The following is a 15003-nucleotide window of genomic DNA, read 5'->3' as shown; positions in this document are numbered from 1 at the left end:
GTCCACGTGGGCATTAAAGCACCCTTGCCGGGGGGAGTCATCATGCCACTCATGGGCACAAGGCTGGTGTTCAATCCTGTTTTTAGAAGGAGTGCACACAATTCACATAATTGTCTTTTGTGTAATTACGATAAATTTCCGCAAAATGCCACATCACTTTAGTGCAGGATGCATCCTTGCGTCAGGTTTTGGCACACGGCTGAATACAACCCGAGCACCGCGAACAATGGGCACGTGCGCGTTTGTGGTACATGTGTACTGCAAAGGGCACGTTTGCTGTAAAGTTTTACTGTGAATGGCGCGTAATTATGGAAAGGGGCATAATGGCAGAATTTTGAGAATTTCACGTAAGAAGCAAAGTGGGGAATTCCCAAAATTACACGAAGTGCACCACAATATTGTAAATTTCGCCCAGGTCTGCATTTTAGTTCCTAAGCCAAGCAGCACATTTTGGACGGTGCTATGTCTCAAAAAGCTCAGCAGGTTTGTCAGACGAATGTCTTACAAGATGATAACATTACGGAGTGAGGAAACGTTGATATCAAAGGGAGGTTTTCTGATAACTATTGACCTGTAGGATGCAGCATACTTCCACGTCCCAATGCATGGGGACTCTCCGAAGCCCCTGTGTTACTCCCTGGTGGACCCTCATCACCATTCAGGGCTCTACAGTCCGGCCTCTCAGCCTCCCTGAGGCTGGCCACAAAGTTCTTGGTGCCAGTTGCATCCTCTACAAATGCAAGGTAGACACCTTTTTCCATGTTTGCATGACTGGTTGACTGGTGCGTGTTCTTTGTCAAAGGCCAAATACAGGGCAACGTTGGTGTGAAACTGTCTTCAATCCTAGGGTTTGGTCTGAACTTGTAAAACTCACAGTTATGTCCAAGTGAGCAGAAAATGTCATTTTGAACTGTGCTAAACACTAAGAAACCTCAAGTTCGTCTACTGGAGTAAAAAAGGTGGATTCCCTGATCATATCTGCTACAAGCGAGTGATCGGCAAAAAGACAGAGCACCTATTGGCTAAGGACACAGGGGTGACTGGCCTACAGCACAAGAGCAGTGCCTTGGTGTCACCATCACTTAAAACCCTTTGTCCAACATGTTCAGAGTGACTGCTCTCCAGCATCAGAGACACAGCAGATATATCCCCAGCAGCACAGGGACGTCAGTGGTGGTTCTTCCAGAGAACTTACAGAAGGCGGGTTTGAATGCAAGCGCCCCTGCTGGTGGCCCTGGCGATGGATGCAAGTCAGTGGGGTTTGGGTGCATCACTAAACCGCAAAGGGGGTAGAGTCGAGATGGTCCTACCCAGACAGGCTGCCGTCTTCTGATTGGAGGGAGCTTACTGCATCGCTTTAAAAAAATAATATTTAGGAGTGTCTCTGTTGTGATATTTACGCCTCTGTTGGGCCTCACCTTATTCCTTTGTTCCCGCCCCACCGCAGCCGTTCAGGCGCTGCCGGGGACCTTAGCGGCAATCACCTTCAGGTGAGGAGCAGGCGAGCGGCACAGTGCTCGGCCCCTCCCACCTCTACGGCTACTAATGAACAACCCCCCCAGGAAGCGCAGCGGGCGCGTCGACGGCGCGCCGAAGACGCGCCTAAGACAAGCCCGTCTGCGCCCGTCCGCGACCGGCCGGGACCAGGGGCAGACCATGCTGCTCGTACCACCGTTTATCCGAGGTCCGTCCTCTTGAGTTACAGAAACAAGGGACAGGGCTTGCTACCTAGGGACACTCTCAACCGACTCTGCTCTAACGGCATCCTGTCTAAAGGCTGCCACTTAACCACTCCTGCGCTACAACACACTCAGAGAGACCTACCCATGCCACCGCTCACCATCTTCTACCTAAATACCCGCTCCCTGGTAAAACACCAGTTGGACATCTTCCTCCTGCTAGACACAGTGAAACCAGATATCCTCCTGCTTACGGAGACATGGTTGACTCCCAACTCTGCCCCCGACATAATTGCGGCACTCCCACCCAATTATTACATCATCCACGCTGATCGAACCAACGGGAAAGGGGGAGGAGTCGCAGCTATTACCCGTTCCAACTTGACTGTCACCTCTCTTACTGGCCTATCGCTGGAGGGGACAGATAACCTTGTGCTGAAGATTACCACCCCTGACTCGACAATTGCGTGTGTCCTACTGTATAGACCCCCGACCCTGATGCCATCATTTCCTATGAATCTGGCCGACCAACTTGCAAACTTAGCACTCGAACACCCCAAAATCTTTCTGATAGGAGACCTAAACTACTGGTATAAAGATCCCCTGGAAGGCCCTCACTCAGCCGAACTGTCGGACCTCCTATCTAACCTAAACTTTAACCAACTAGTTCCCTCCGCCACTCACTGCAAGGGCCACATCCTTGACCAGTTGTGGTCTAACACCACCTGCACAACTGTTCCATCCATATTACCATGCATCTGGTCTGACCATGCATTCCTTCAATTTAATCTTTGCATTACCCCTGCGACTTTCACCGCACCAGCCGGAGGCGGGTTAGCCAGGAATTGGAATTCATTCAATAAAACAGCTTTTTTAGAGTTACTAGCCAATACCGTCCCTCCTCCCCAACATGAGATCAATTCCTCAGTCTCCTCGCTTACCAACTGGCTAAACATGGCAAGGGATTCTCATGCCCCTCTTAAGGAAATCAAATTGGCAAGACGTGCCGACGCCAACCGGTGGTTTTCCACTGATTTAAAAGCCAGGAAACTGGCCTTACGGCAATTAGAACGTCAGTGGCGCCGAAATTACGACCCTGACTTAAAAAGGACCTTCACTAAAGCTAGGAAAGAATACATGACTGCCATTTTGGCGGCGAAAGCGTCCTACTTTTCCTCTAAAATTCTGGAATCTACAAATAAATCCAAGGACATTTTTTCTATCCTCAATGACCTTACTAATCTAGATACGGTTCGACCCAAGATCATCCCCACTCAGTCCCTATGCGACTCACTTAATGTCTATTTTATTGACAAAATACTGGACATCAAAGCCAGCATTCCTCGACCGGTGTCCCCCCTTACATCTGGTATGATAATCAAGCCGAATCATTACACCCTGAGTAGTTTCCCACCCATCACCCAGGACCAATTTCGGGAATTACTGTCAAGAGTAAAATCCGGTGCACCTTCAGATAGTTGCCCGCTCCACATCTTAAAAGAGTGTTTCCTGACTCACCCAGCCCCTGCCCTCACACTCCTGAACAACTCCCTGACTCTTGGACTAGTCCCCGCAGCTTTTAAAGAAGCTATAGTTATTTCGCTTCTAAAAAAACCAGGGGCAGATCCTGCCTGTAAAGCCAATTTTCGACCTATCTCACTGCTGCCTTACTTGGCAAAAGTCCTGGAGGCACACGTGGCCAAATGCCTATCTAACTTCCTTGAGGAATCCTCCTGCTTCGATCCCCATCAGGCAGGCTTTCGGCCTGCACATTCGACTGAAGCAGTAGTCACGACAGTCCTGGACACCCTGCGTGACTGTGCCGACAGACGCTCTCCACAAGCCCTGGTGCTCCTGGATCTCTCGGCCGCTTTCGACACGGTCGACCACAACATCTTGGTCGACCGTGTCGAACAAGCCGGCATCCGGGACCTAGCAGCCGGCTGGCTGAGATCCTTCCTGACAGTCCGTAACCAAACTCTACGTCTTGGTGACTTAATGGGCGTCAAACAGGCTATCACTTGTGGAGTACCACAGGGCTCCTCCCTGTCTCCCCATCTATTTAATCTGTATATACTTCCCCTGATTCAGACCTTAAGAGACAACCAGGTGAGAGTCTTCAACTATGCAGACGATTTACAACTGCTCTTTATCATCGACAACACCGAAGACTCCATACGGCACTTCCAGTCTACCATGAGCTTCATTAAAACCTGGATGGACCAGAACCAGCTCAAATTAAACCCGGGTAAAACCGAGCTAGTCCTGACCGGCGAAAGCGGCAAGTACTGGGGCCCGCACTACTGGCCCTCTGAATTGGGCCAAGTTCCAACGCCCTCCTTGTCAGCTAAAACACTTGGAGTCACGGTGGACTGCGACTTATCTCTTAAAACACAAGTAGGTCAGGTGGTCTCCAAGTGCTTCTTCCAACTGAAAAAAATCCGTAAGGTACGTCGCCTGCTCACACCCGAGGCTATCACCCAGGTGGTGATCTCTACGGTACTATCCCATCTGGACTACGCAAATGCCATCTACCTAGGTCTTTCCAACTACCTGGTTAAGCGACTCCAGATGGTACAGAACCATGCCGCAAGGCTAATCCTGAACCAACCAAGGCGTCAGGCAGCCACCCCCCTCTTAAGGAAACTACACTGGCTTCCAGTAGCCCAGCGCTGCGCCTTCAAGACTGGCTGCATAATCTTCAAGTCTCTATACTGCAAAAGTCCATCTTTCATTAACAACCTGATTTCTAAATACACCCCTTCTCGCAACCTACGCTCACTCCACCAGAGCCTCCTGCAGACGCCTTCCTTCAAACTAAAGCACGCAGGAGGTCGTAGGTTTGCCACCCTCGCTTCCTGCTTGTGGAATTCTCTCCCTGTGGAGACCCGGAATTGTCAAGACCTCCTATCCTTCCGGAAAGCCTTGAAGACCTGGCTCTTCAGACAAGCATTCTCATAAACACTCTCCCCTCTATGTTCATGTTACTGCTGATCTTAGCGCCAAGCAACCAATCGGTGATAGTGCGCTCTAGAAATATTTTAATAACATAACTGCAACGGGGAATGTTATACAGCACTTTCAAAGGATGTGGTCAAGTCAGTTCTCATACAGACAGACAACCAGGGGACACAGTCCTACATAGACAGGCACAGGGGAAACAAGATGTCCTTCTGAAGCCCATCTAGCCAAGGAGATCTTTGTCTGGTCAGGAGAAATCTGTTGTCGATAAAAACAATATATATTTTGGGCAGAAACAATAATCAGGTAAACATTCTCGGCCGGAATATTCCATCATCGATGAATTTTCATCTCAGCCAAAAGTTTTTTCAGTGGCTTGAAGACCGTTTTGGCAGAACAAGCTTAGGTTTCTTCGTGTCGGCATCCAACACTCTTCTTCCTCAGTTCTGCATGAATACTTGGTGTCGGGAAGCATGGGTGACGGATGCATGGGTGACGGATGCATGGGTGACGGATGCATGGGTGGCGGATGCATGGGTGATGGATGCATGGGTGACGGATGCATGGCTGGAGGATGCATGGGTGACGGATGCATGGGTGGCGGATGCATGGGTGACGGATGCGGGGCTGGATGCATGGGTGACGGATGCGGTGATGGATGCATGGGTGACGGATGCATGGGTGACGGATGCGGTGACAGATGCATGGGTGACGGATGCATGGGTGACAGATGCGGTGACGGTTGCATGGGTGAAGGATGCGGTGACGGATGCATGGGTGATGGATGAGGTGACGGATGCATGGGTGATGGATGCATGGGTGACGGATGCATGGGTGATGGATGCATGGGTGATGAATGCAGTGACGGATGCATGGGTGATGGATGCATGGGTGATGGATGCATGGGTGACGGATGCATGGGTGACGGATGCGGTGACGGATGCATGGGTGATGGATGCATGGGTGACGGATGCATGGGTGATGGATGCATGGGTGATGGATGCATGGGTGACGGATGCATGGGTGACGGATGCATGGGTGACGGATGCATGGGTGATGGATGAGGTGACGGATGCATGGGTGACGGATGCATGGGTGAAGGATGCGGTGACGGATGCATGGGTGATGGATGAGGTGACGGATGCATGGGTGACAGATGCATGGGTGACAGATGCATGGGTGATGGATGCATGGGTGATGGATGCATGGGTGATGGATGCATGGGTGACGGATACATGGGTGACGGATGCATGGGTGACGGATGCATCAGTGACGGATGCATGGGTGACGGATGCATGGGTGACAGATGCATGGGTGATGGATGCATGGGTGATGGATGCATGGGTGACGGATTCAGGGTGACGGATGCATGGGTGATGGATGCATGGGTGAGGGATGCGGTGACGGATGCATGGGTGAGGGATGCGGTGATGGATGCATGGGTGACGGATACATGGGTGACAGATGCATGGGTGACGGATGCATGAGTGATGGATGCATGGGTGATGGATGCATGGGTGATGGATGCATGGGTGATGGATGCATGGGTGATGGATGCATGGGTGACGGATGCATGGGTGATGGATGCGGTGACGGGTGCATGGGTGACAGATGCATGGGTGACAGATGCATGGGTGACAGATGCATGGGTGATGGATGCATGGGTGACGGATGCATGGGTGACGCATGCATGGGTGACGGATGCGGTGATGGATGCATGGGTGACGGATGCATGGGTGACAGATGCTTTGTCAGTGCCAGGGCACCAGGGCGTGCTATTGGCTTTCCATGGTTCCCATCACTGGCACAGATACTGGTAGACCAGCATTTCCTCTTCCCCTCCATCCGGCACCTTTTCATCGTCCAGTCCTTTCAACCCACCAATTGCGTCAGCTCAGGCTGACGGCTTGGAAGTTGTAAGGGTTGGGCTGCAGCACCCGGGTTGTTTGGGGGAGGTAGCATAGCATATGACTTACAAGCTTCCAAAACAGAGTCATCTTCGCTGCTGTATGCCAGACTCTGGAAACATTGGCAGCCATGGAATAATGACTTAGATTGGATTCAAGGTGATTCTGTCAAGATCCTAGTTTTCCTACGGGAGTTATCCATGCAAGGATTGCCCCCTTTCTATGTTAACAACACAGTGATCAGCAGCTACCAAGTACTTTGGGGAAGCAAGATATTTCTGACGTTGGCAGCTAGAGTTTTAAAAAGTTTCAGTTTGAGAAAATCTGTGATTGCTTCTCCTACCCCTTGGGATCGCCCCATAGTTTTAGAGGGGTTACAAAAAGACCTTTTGAGACTTTAGAATAGCCTTAAATATCTTGGATGGCGGCTGAATTTGCTTTCTTATTGGCCTCAAACTGTGAAAGGTGTTTAGGGGAACTGAGTTATTTGTTGATTTCAAACCCTTATTTGAAATTCCTTCCAGGGAGAGCAGTCTCAAGGCTCCCAAGGGGGGTTCTGCATCAATAGGAGGACTTCGCTTGGGGTGTTGAAGATTACCGGTAAGTAATAGGATCGTGACATGGACCCCATGCACCCCCACGACAGGTGCCTGTGCCTTCTCGTGGTTCACGCTCCTTACCTTGTGCCGGCTGGTGTTTCAGAGCCCTGTGTGTTTGTACTCCCTCACCCTCTGCACTCGTGGTCCTTCCTGTGTGTTTGTACTCCCTCACCCTCTTTACTCGTGGTCCCTCCTGTGTGTTTGTACTCCCTCACCCTCTTTACTCGTGGTCCCTCCTGTGTGTTTGTACTCCCTCACCCTCTTTACTCGTGGTCCCTCCTGTGTGTTTGTACTCCCTCACCCTCTTTACTCGTGCTCCCTCCTGTGTGTTTGTACTCCCTCACCCTCTTCACTCGTGGTCCTTCTTGTGTGTTTGTACTCCCTCACCCTCTTTACTCGTGGTCCCTCCTGTGTGTTTGTACTCCCTCACCCTCTTTACTCGTGGTCCCTCCTGTGTGTTTGTACTCCCTCACCCTCTTCACTCGTGGTCCTTCCTGTGTGTTTGTACTCCCTCACCCTCTTTACTCGTGGTCCCTCCTGTGTGTTTGTACTCCCTCACCCTCTTTACTCGTGGTCCCTCCTGTGTGTTTGTACTCCCTCACCCTCTTTACTCGTGGTCCCTCCTGTGTGTTTGTACTCCCTCACCCTCTTTACTCGTGCTCCCTCCTGTGTGTTTGTACTCCCTCACCCTCTTTACTCGTAGTCCCTCCTGTGTGTTTGTACTCCCTCACCCTCTTTACTCGTGGTCCCTCCTGTGTGTTTGTACTCCCTCACCCTCTTTACTCGTGGTCCCTCCTGTGTGTTTGTACTCCCTCACCCTCTTTACTCGTCGTCCCTCCTGTGTGTTTGTACTCCCTCACCCTCTTTACTCGTGGTCCCTCCTGTGTTTTTGTACTTCCTCACCCTCTTTACTCGTGGTCCCTCCTGGGTGTTTGTACTCCCTCACCCTCTTTACTCGTGGTCCCTCCTGTGTGTTTGTACTCCCTCACCCGCTTTACTCGTGCTCCCTCCAGTGTGTTTCTACTCCCTCACCCTCTTTACTCGTGGTCCCTCCTGGGTGTTTGTACTCCCTCACCCTCTTTACTCGTGGTCCCTCCTGTGTGTTTGTACTCCCTCACCCGCTTTACTCGTGCTCCCTCCTGTGTGTTTCTACTCCCTCACCCTCTTTACTCGTGGTCCCTCCTGGGTGTTTGTACTCCCTCACCCTCTTTACTCGTGGTCCCTCCTGTGTGTTTGTACTCCCTCACCCGCTTTACTCGTGCTCCCTCCTGTGTGTTTCTACTCCCTCACCCTCTTTACTCGTGGTCCCTCCTGGGTGTTTGTACTCCCTCACCCTCTTTACTCGTGGTCCCTCCTGTGTGTTTGTACTCCCTCACCCTCTTTACTCGTGGTCCCTCCTGTGTGTTTGTACTCCCTCACCCTCTTTACTCGTGGTCCCTCCTGTGTGTTTGTACTTCCTCACCATCTTTACTCGTGGTCCCTCCTGGGTGTTTGTACTCCCTCACCCTCTTTACTCGTGGTCCCTCCTGTGTGTTTGTACTCCCTCACCCGCTTTACTCGTGCTCCCTCCAGTGTGTTTCTACTCCCTCACCCTCTTTACTCGTGGTCCCTCCTGGGTGTTTGTACTCCCTCACCCTCTTTACTCGTGGTCCCTCCTGTGTGTTTGTACTCCCTCACTCGCTTTACTCGTGCTCCCTCCTGTGTGTTTCTACTCCCTCACCCTCTTTACTCGTGGTCCCTCCTGGGTGTTTGTACTCCCTCACCCTCTTTACTCGTGGTCCCTCCTGTGTGTTTGTACTCCCTCACCCGCTTTACTCGTGCTCCCTCCTGTGTGTTTCTACTCCCTCACCCTCTTTACTCGTGGTCCCTCCTGGGTGTTTGTACTCCCTCACCCTCTTTACTCGTGGTCCCTCCTGTGTGTTTGTACTCCCTCACCCGCTTTACTCGTGCTCCCTCCTGTGTGATTGTGCTTCTTTGCTCTTGTGTTCTCTCACTCACTTCCTCATTCTTGCTACCTTTATCCTGTGTGTTTGTGCTCCCTCCTGTGTGCTTGCTCTTCTTCCATCCTGTGCTCTTGTACTCTTCCACCCTGTTTGCTCGTGCTCACTCCTGTGTGCTTGTGCTCCTTCCTTCTTCTGCACTCACACTCCCTCATCATGTGTGTTTGTGGTTCCACATTCCTGTGTGCTTGCTGTTCTTTCTGCGCGCTTGCACTCCCTCACTGTGTTTGTTCACTCTCCCTCCTGCGCGCTTGCACTCCCTCATTGTGTTTGTTCGCTGTCCCTCCAGCGCGCTTGCACTCCCTCACTGTGTTTGTTCGCTCTCCATCTTGAATGCTTGCACTCCCTCATTGTGTTTGTTCGCTGTCCCTCCAGCGCGCTTGCACTCCCTCACTGTGTTTGTTCGCTCTCCCTCCTGCGCGCTTGCACTCCCTCACTGTGTTTGTTCGCTCTCCATCTTGAATGCTTGCACTCCGTCATTGTGTTTGTTCACTGTCCCTCCAGCGCGCTTGCACTCCCTCACTCTGTTTGTTCGCTCTCCCGCCTGCGCGCTTGCACACCCTCACTATGTTTGTTCGCTCTCCCTCCTGCGCACTTGCACTCCCTCACTGTGTTTGTTCGCTCTCCCTCCTGCGCGCTTGCACTCCCTCACTGTGTTTTTTCGCTCTCCATCCTGCGCGCTTGCACTCCCTCACTGTGTTTGTTCGCTCTCCCTCCTGCGCGCTTGCACTCCCTCACTGTGTTTGTTCGCTCTCCATCCTGTGCGCTTGCACCCCCTCACTGTGTTTGTTCACTCTCCATCCTGCGTGCTTGCACTCCCTTACTGTGTTTGTTCGCTCTCCCTCCTGCGCGCTTGCACTCCCTCACTGTGTTTGTTCGCTCTCCCTCCTGCGCGCTTGCACTCCCTCACCGTGTTTATTCGCTCTCCATCCTGCGCGCTTGTACTACTTCACCCTGTTGTTCTATCACCCTCCTGTGCGCTTGTACTCCCATATCCTGTTTGCTCGTTCTCCCTCCTGCGTGCTTAAACTTGCTCACTGTGTGTGTTCGTTCTCCCTCCTGCGTGCTTGTGCTCCATCACCCTGGTTGTTGCTCTCCCTCATGCGCGCTTGTACTACTTCTCCCAGTGTGTTTGTTCTTCCTCCTGCGCGCTTGTGCTCCCTCACCCTGTTTTCTCTCTTGCCCTCCTGCGCGCTTGTACTCCCTCACCCTGTTTCTTTGCTCGTCCTCCTGCGCGCTTGTGCTCCCTCACTCTGTTTGTTTGCTCATCCTCCTGCGCGCTTGTGCTCCCTCACCCTGTTTGTTTGCTCGTCCTCCTGCGCGCTTGTACTCCATCACCCTGTTTGTTGCTCTCCCTCATGCGCGCTTGTACTACTTCTCCCAGTGTGTTTGTTCTTCCTCCTGCGCGCTTGTACTCCCTCACCCTGTTTTCTCTCTTGCCCTCCTGCGCGCTTGTACTCCCTCACCCTGTTTCTTTGCTCATCATGTGTGTTTGTGGTTCCACATTCCTGTGTGCTTGCTGTTCTTTCTGCGCGCTTGCACTCCCTCACTGTGTTTGTGCACTCTCTCTCCTGCGCGCTTGCACTCCCTCACTGTGTTTGTTCGCTCTCCATCTTGAATGCTTGCACTCCCTCATTGTGTTTGTTCGCTGTCCCTCCAGCGCGCTTGCACTCCCTCACTGTGTTTGTTCGCTCTCCATCTTGAATGCTTGCACTCCCTCATTGTGTTTGTTCGCTGTCCCTCCAGCGCGCTTGCACTCCCTCACTGTGTTTGTTCGCTCTCCCTCCTGCGCGCTTGCACTCCCTCACTGTGTTTGTTCGCTCTCCATCTTGAATGCTTGCACTCCGTCATTGTGTTTGTTCGCTGTCCCTCCAGCGCGCTTGCACTCCCTCACTCTGTTTGTTCGCTCTCCCGCCTGCGCGCTTGCACACCCTCACTATGTTTGTTCGCTCTCCCTCCTGCGCACTTGCACTCCCTCACTGTGTTTGTTCGCTCTCCCTCCTGCGCGCTTGCACTCCCTCACTGTGTTTGTTCGCTCTCCATCCTGTGCGCTTGCACTCCCTCACCCTGTTGTTCTATCTCCCTCCTGTGCGCTTGTACTCCCATATCCTGTTTGCTCGTTCTCCCTCCTGCGTGCTTAAACTTGCTCACTGTGTGTGTTCGTTCTCCCTCCTGCGTGCTTGTACTCCATCACCCTGTTTGTTGCTCTCCCTCATGCGCGCTTGTACTACTTCTCCCAGTGTGTTTGTTCTTCCTCCTGCGCGCTTGTGCTCCCTCACCCTGTTTTCTCTCTTGCCCTCCTGCGCGCTTGTACTCCCTCACCCTGTTTCTTTGCTCGTCCTCCTGCGCGCTTGTGCTCCCTCACTCTGTTTGTTTGCTCATCCTCCTGCGCGCTTGTGCTCCCTCACCCTGTTTGTTTGCTCGTCCTCCTGCGTGCTTGTGCTCCCTCACCCTGTTTGTTTGCTCGTCCTCCTGCGCGCTTGTGCTCCCTCACCCTGTTTGTTTGCTCTCTTGCCCTCCTGCGCGCTTGTGCTCCCTCACCCTGTTTGCTCTCTTGTCCTCCTGCGCGCTTGTGCTCCCTCACCCTGTTTGCTCTCTTGCCCTCCTGCGCGCTTGTGCTCCCTCACCCTGTTTGTTTGCTCGTCCTCCTGCGCGCTTGTGCTCCCTCACCCTGTTTGCTCTTTTGTCCTCCTGCGCGCTCGTATTCCCTCACCCTGTTTGCTCTCTTGTCTTCCTGCGCGCTTGTGCTCCCTCACCCTGTTTGTTTGCTCGTCCTCCTGCATGCTTGTTCTCCCTCACCCTGTTTGCTCTCTTGTCCTCCTGCGCGCTTGTGCTCCCTCACCCTGTTTGTTTGCTCGTCCTCCTGCGTGCTTGTGCTCCCTCACCCTGTTTGTTTGCTCTATTGTCCTCCTGTGCACTTGTGCTCCCTCACCCTGTTTGTTTTCTCTCTTGTCCTCCTGCGCGCTTGTGCTCCCTCACCCTGTTTGCTCTCTTGCCCTCCTGCGTGCTTGTGCTCCCTCATCCTGTTTGCTCTCTTGCCCTCCTGCGCGCTTGTGCTCTCTCACCCTGTTTGCTCTCTTACCCTCCTGCGCGCTTGTGCTCCCTCACCCTGTTTGTTTGCTCTCCCTCCTGCGCGCTTGCGCTCCCTCACCCTGTTTGCTCTCTTGCCCTCTTGCGCGCTTGTGCTCCCTCATCCTGTTTGCTCTCTTGCCCTCCTGCGCGCTTGTGCTCCCTCATCCTGTTTGCTCTCTTGCCCTCCTGCGTGCTTGTGCTCCCTCACCCTGTTTGCTCTCTTGCCCTCCTGCGCGCTTGTGCTCCCTCACCCTGTTTGTTCTCTTGCCCTCCTGCGCGCTTGTGCTCCCTCGCCCTGTTTGCTCTCTTGTCCTCCTGCACGCTTGTGCTCCCTCACCCTGTTTGCTCTCTTGTCCTCCTGTGCGCTTGCACTCCTCACCCTCTTGTACTCCCTCACCCTGTTTCTTTGCTCGTCCTCCTGCGCGCTTGTGCTCCCTCACCCTGTTTGTTTGCTCGTCCTCCTGCGCGCTTGTGCTCCCTCACCCTGTTTGCTCTCTTGCCCTCCTGCGTGCTTGTGCTCCCTCACCCTGTTTGCTTTCTTGCCCTCCTGCGTGCTTGTACTCCCACACCCTGTTTGCTCTCTCGTCCTCCTGCGCGCTTGTACTCCCTCACCCTGTTTGCTCTCTCGTCCTCCTGCGCGCTTGTGCTCCCTCACCCTGTTTGCTCTCTTGCCCTCCTGCGTGCTTGTACTCCCACACCCTTTTTGCTCTCTCGTCCTCCTGCGCGCTTGTACTCCCTCACCCTGTTTGCTCTCTCGTCCTCCTCCGCGCTTGTGCTCTCTCACCCTGTTTACTCCTGGTCCCTCCTGCGCACTTGTGCTCTCTCACCCTGTTTACTCCTGGTCCCTCCTGCGCGCTTGTGCTCTCTCACCCTGTTTGCTCTCTCGTCCTCCTGCGCGCTTGTGCTCACTCACCCTGTTTGCTCTCTTGTCCTCCTGCGCGCTTGTTCTCCCTCACCCTGTTTGTTGATCTCCCTCCTGCGCGCTTGTGCTCCCTCACCCTGTTTGCTCTCTTGTCCTCCTGCGTGCTTGTGCTCCCTCACCCTGTTTGTTTGCTCGTCCTCCTGCGCGCTTGTGCTCCCTCACCCTGTTTTCTCTCTTGTCCTCCTGCGCGCTTGTGCTCCCTCACCCTGTTTGTTGATCTCCCTCCTGCGCGCTTGTTCTCCCTCACCCTGTTTGTTGATCTCCCTCCTGCACGCTTGTGCTCCCTCACCCTGTTTGCTCTCTTGTCCTCCTGCGCGCTTGTGCTCACTCACCCTGTTTGTTTGCTCGTCCTCCTGCGCGCTTGTGCTCCCTCACCCTGTTTTCTCTCTTGTCCTCCTGCGCGCTTGTGCTCCCTCACCCTGTTTTCTCTCTTGTCCTCCTGCGCGCTTGTGCTCACTCACCCTGTTTTCTCTCTTATCCTCCTGCGCGCTTGTGCTCCCTCACCCTGTTTGTTTGCTCTCTAGCCTTCCTGCGCGCTTGTGCCCCCTCACCCTGTTTTCTCTCTTATCCTCCTGCGCGCTTGTGCTCCCTCACCCTGTTTGTTTGCTCGTCCTCCTGCGCGCTTGTGCTCACTCACCCTGTTTGCTCTCTTGTCCTCCTGCGCGCTTGTGCTCCCTCACCCTGTTTGTTCCCTTGCCCTCCTGCGCGCTTGCGCTCCCTCCCTCTTGCGCACTTACACTTCCTGGTCCTCTGAGGTGGTTTTTACTCAGCACCCGTAGATAGAGAGATCCCTGGGACTCCAGACCAGAGGAGCTGACGTGGCGCCATCTTGGCACCGTCCTCAAATCAATAACAGATAGAAATTACGAGGCACTTAGCCGTGTTAATGGCTTCCCCTCAGCTTCTTAGCCAGGGTGCCAGGCAAATAGGTTCTGTCAGGCTAATTAAATTCCCCGCAGCGGGCAGCGCGCGGGGACATTGACGGAGGCAGCCCTGGCAATATTAGTTACTGAGTTAGGACTTATCAGGCGGCGGCAGATAAGTGACTCTATTTCACATACTGTAGCTGTCATGTTCGCCCCTGTAATAGATCGAGGTTCGCCTGGCTCGGCCCCCGGCGAGCTTCACGCCGCTGCGCGAGGCGTTTTATAATGGCAGAAGCATAGCGCCTACAGATTGGTGTACAGGCGCTGATTACTGTAAAGCAGGCAATCCGGTGTTTGAAGCAGGCTTAGGAACCAGGCACAAATTGTGCCGGGTGTACAGTTGGCCCGGCAATGTGTGGCAAACGGCTACAACTTCTGCACAATTTTGGTTTTCGTACACCACAGATCGAGTGACACATATTTACAAGCCCATTGCACCACTTTTGCGTCACTTTTAACATGGGAAAAGTGACGCAAAAGTGGCGGAAGGGGCTTGTAAATCTGCCCCATGTGCGCAATGCACATTTCCCATCCCAGGATTTTACATCAGAACCATGTATGCACCCCTAGGCGGTGATGAATGGAGTTTGCACAATATGCAAGTGTTGTGTAGAATTCAGAGTCGAAGAAATTGTCCCACAAAAATAGCCCACCTTTATTTTTGCCGTTTTTGTAATACAGCGCAAACTCGGGCCAAGGTCAAAGGAGCGCTTTACATGTGCACCTCTCACATGAGACAAGGCCGCGTTCACTTTTTTTGAGACCCGGGTGATTAGTTACTCAAGCTGGTAATCAGGAGCGTAACACAGGCCCCCGCAGCCCCCGCGGTGCTGGGGGCCCCAAGCTCCAGGGGGCCCCTTCAGCACAGCACTCTGGCTGCAGGGCTCCTTATTGAGCCCGGAGGGGGCCCCCTGGTGCCTTGCAGGGAGGCCCCCCT

This window comes from Triturus cristatus, chromosome 2_2, assembly GCF_964204655.1.
Source record: "Triturus cristatus chromosome 2_2, aTriCri1.1, whole genome shotgun sequence".
Lineage (NCBI taxonomy): Eukaryota > Metazoa > Chordata > Amphibia > Caudata > Salamandridae > Triturus > Triturus cristatus.
This window is presented reverse-complemented; position numbering follows the sequence as displayed.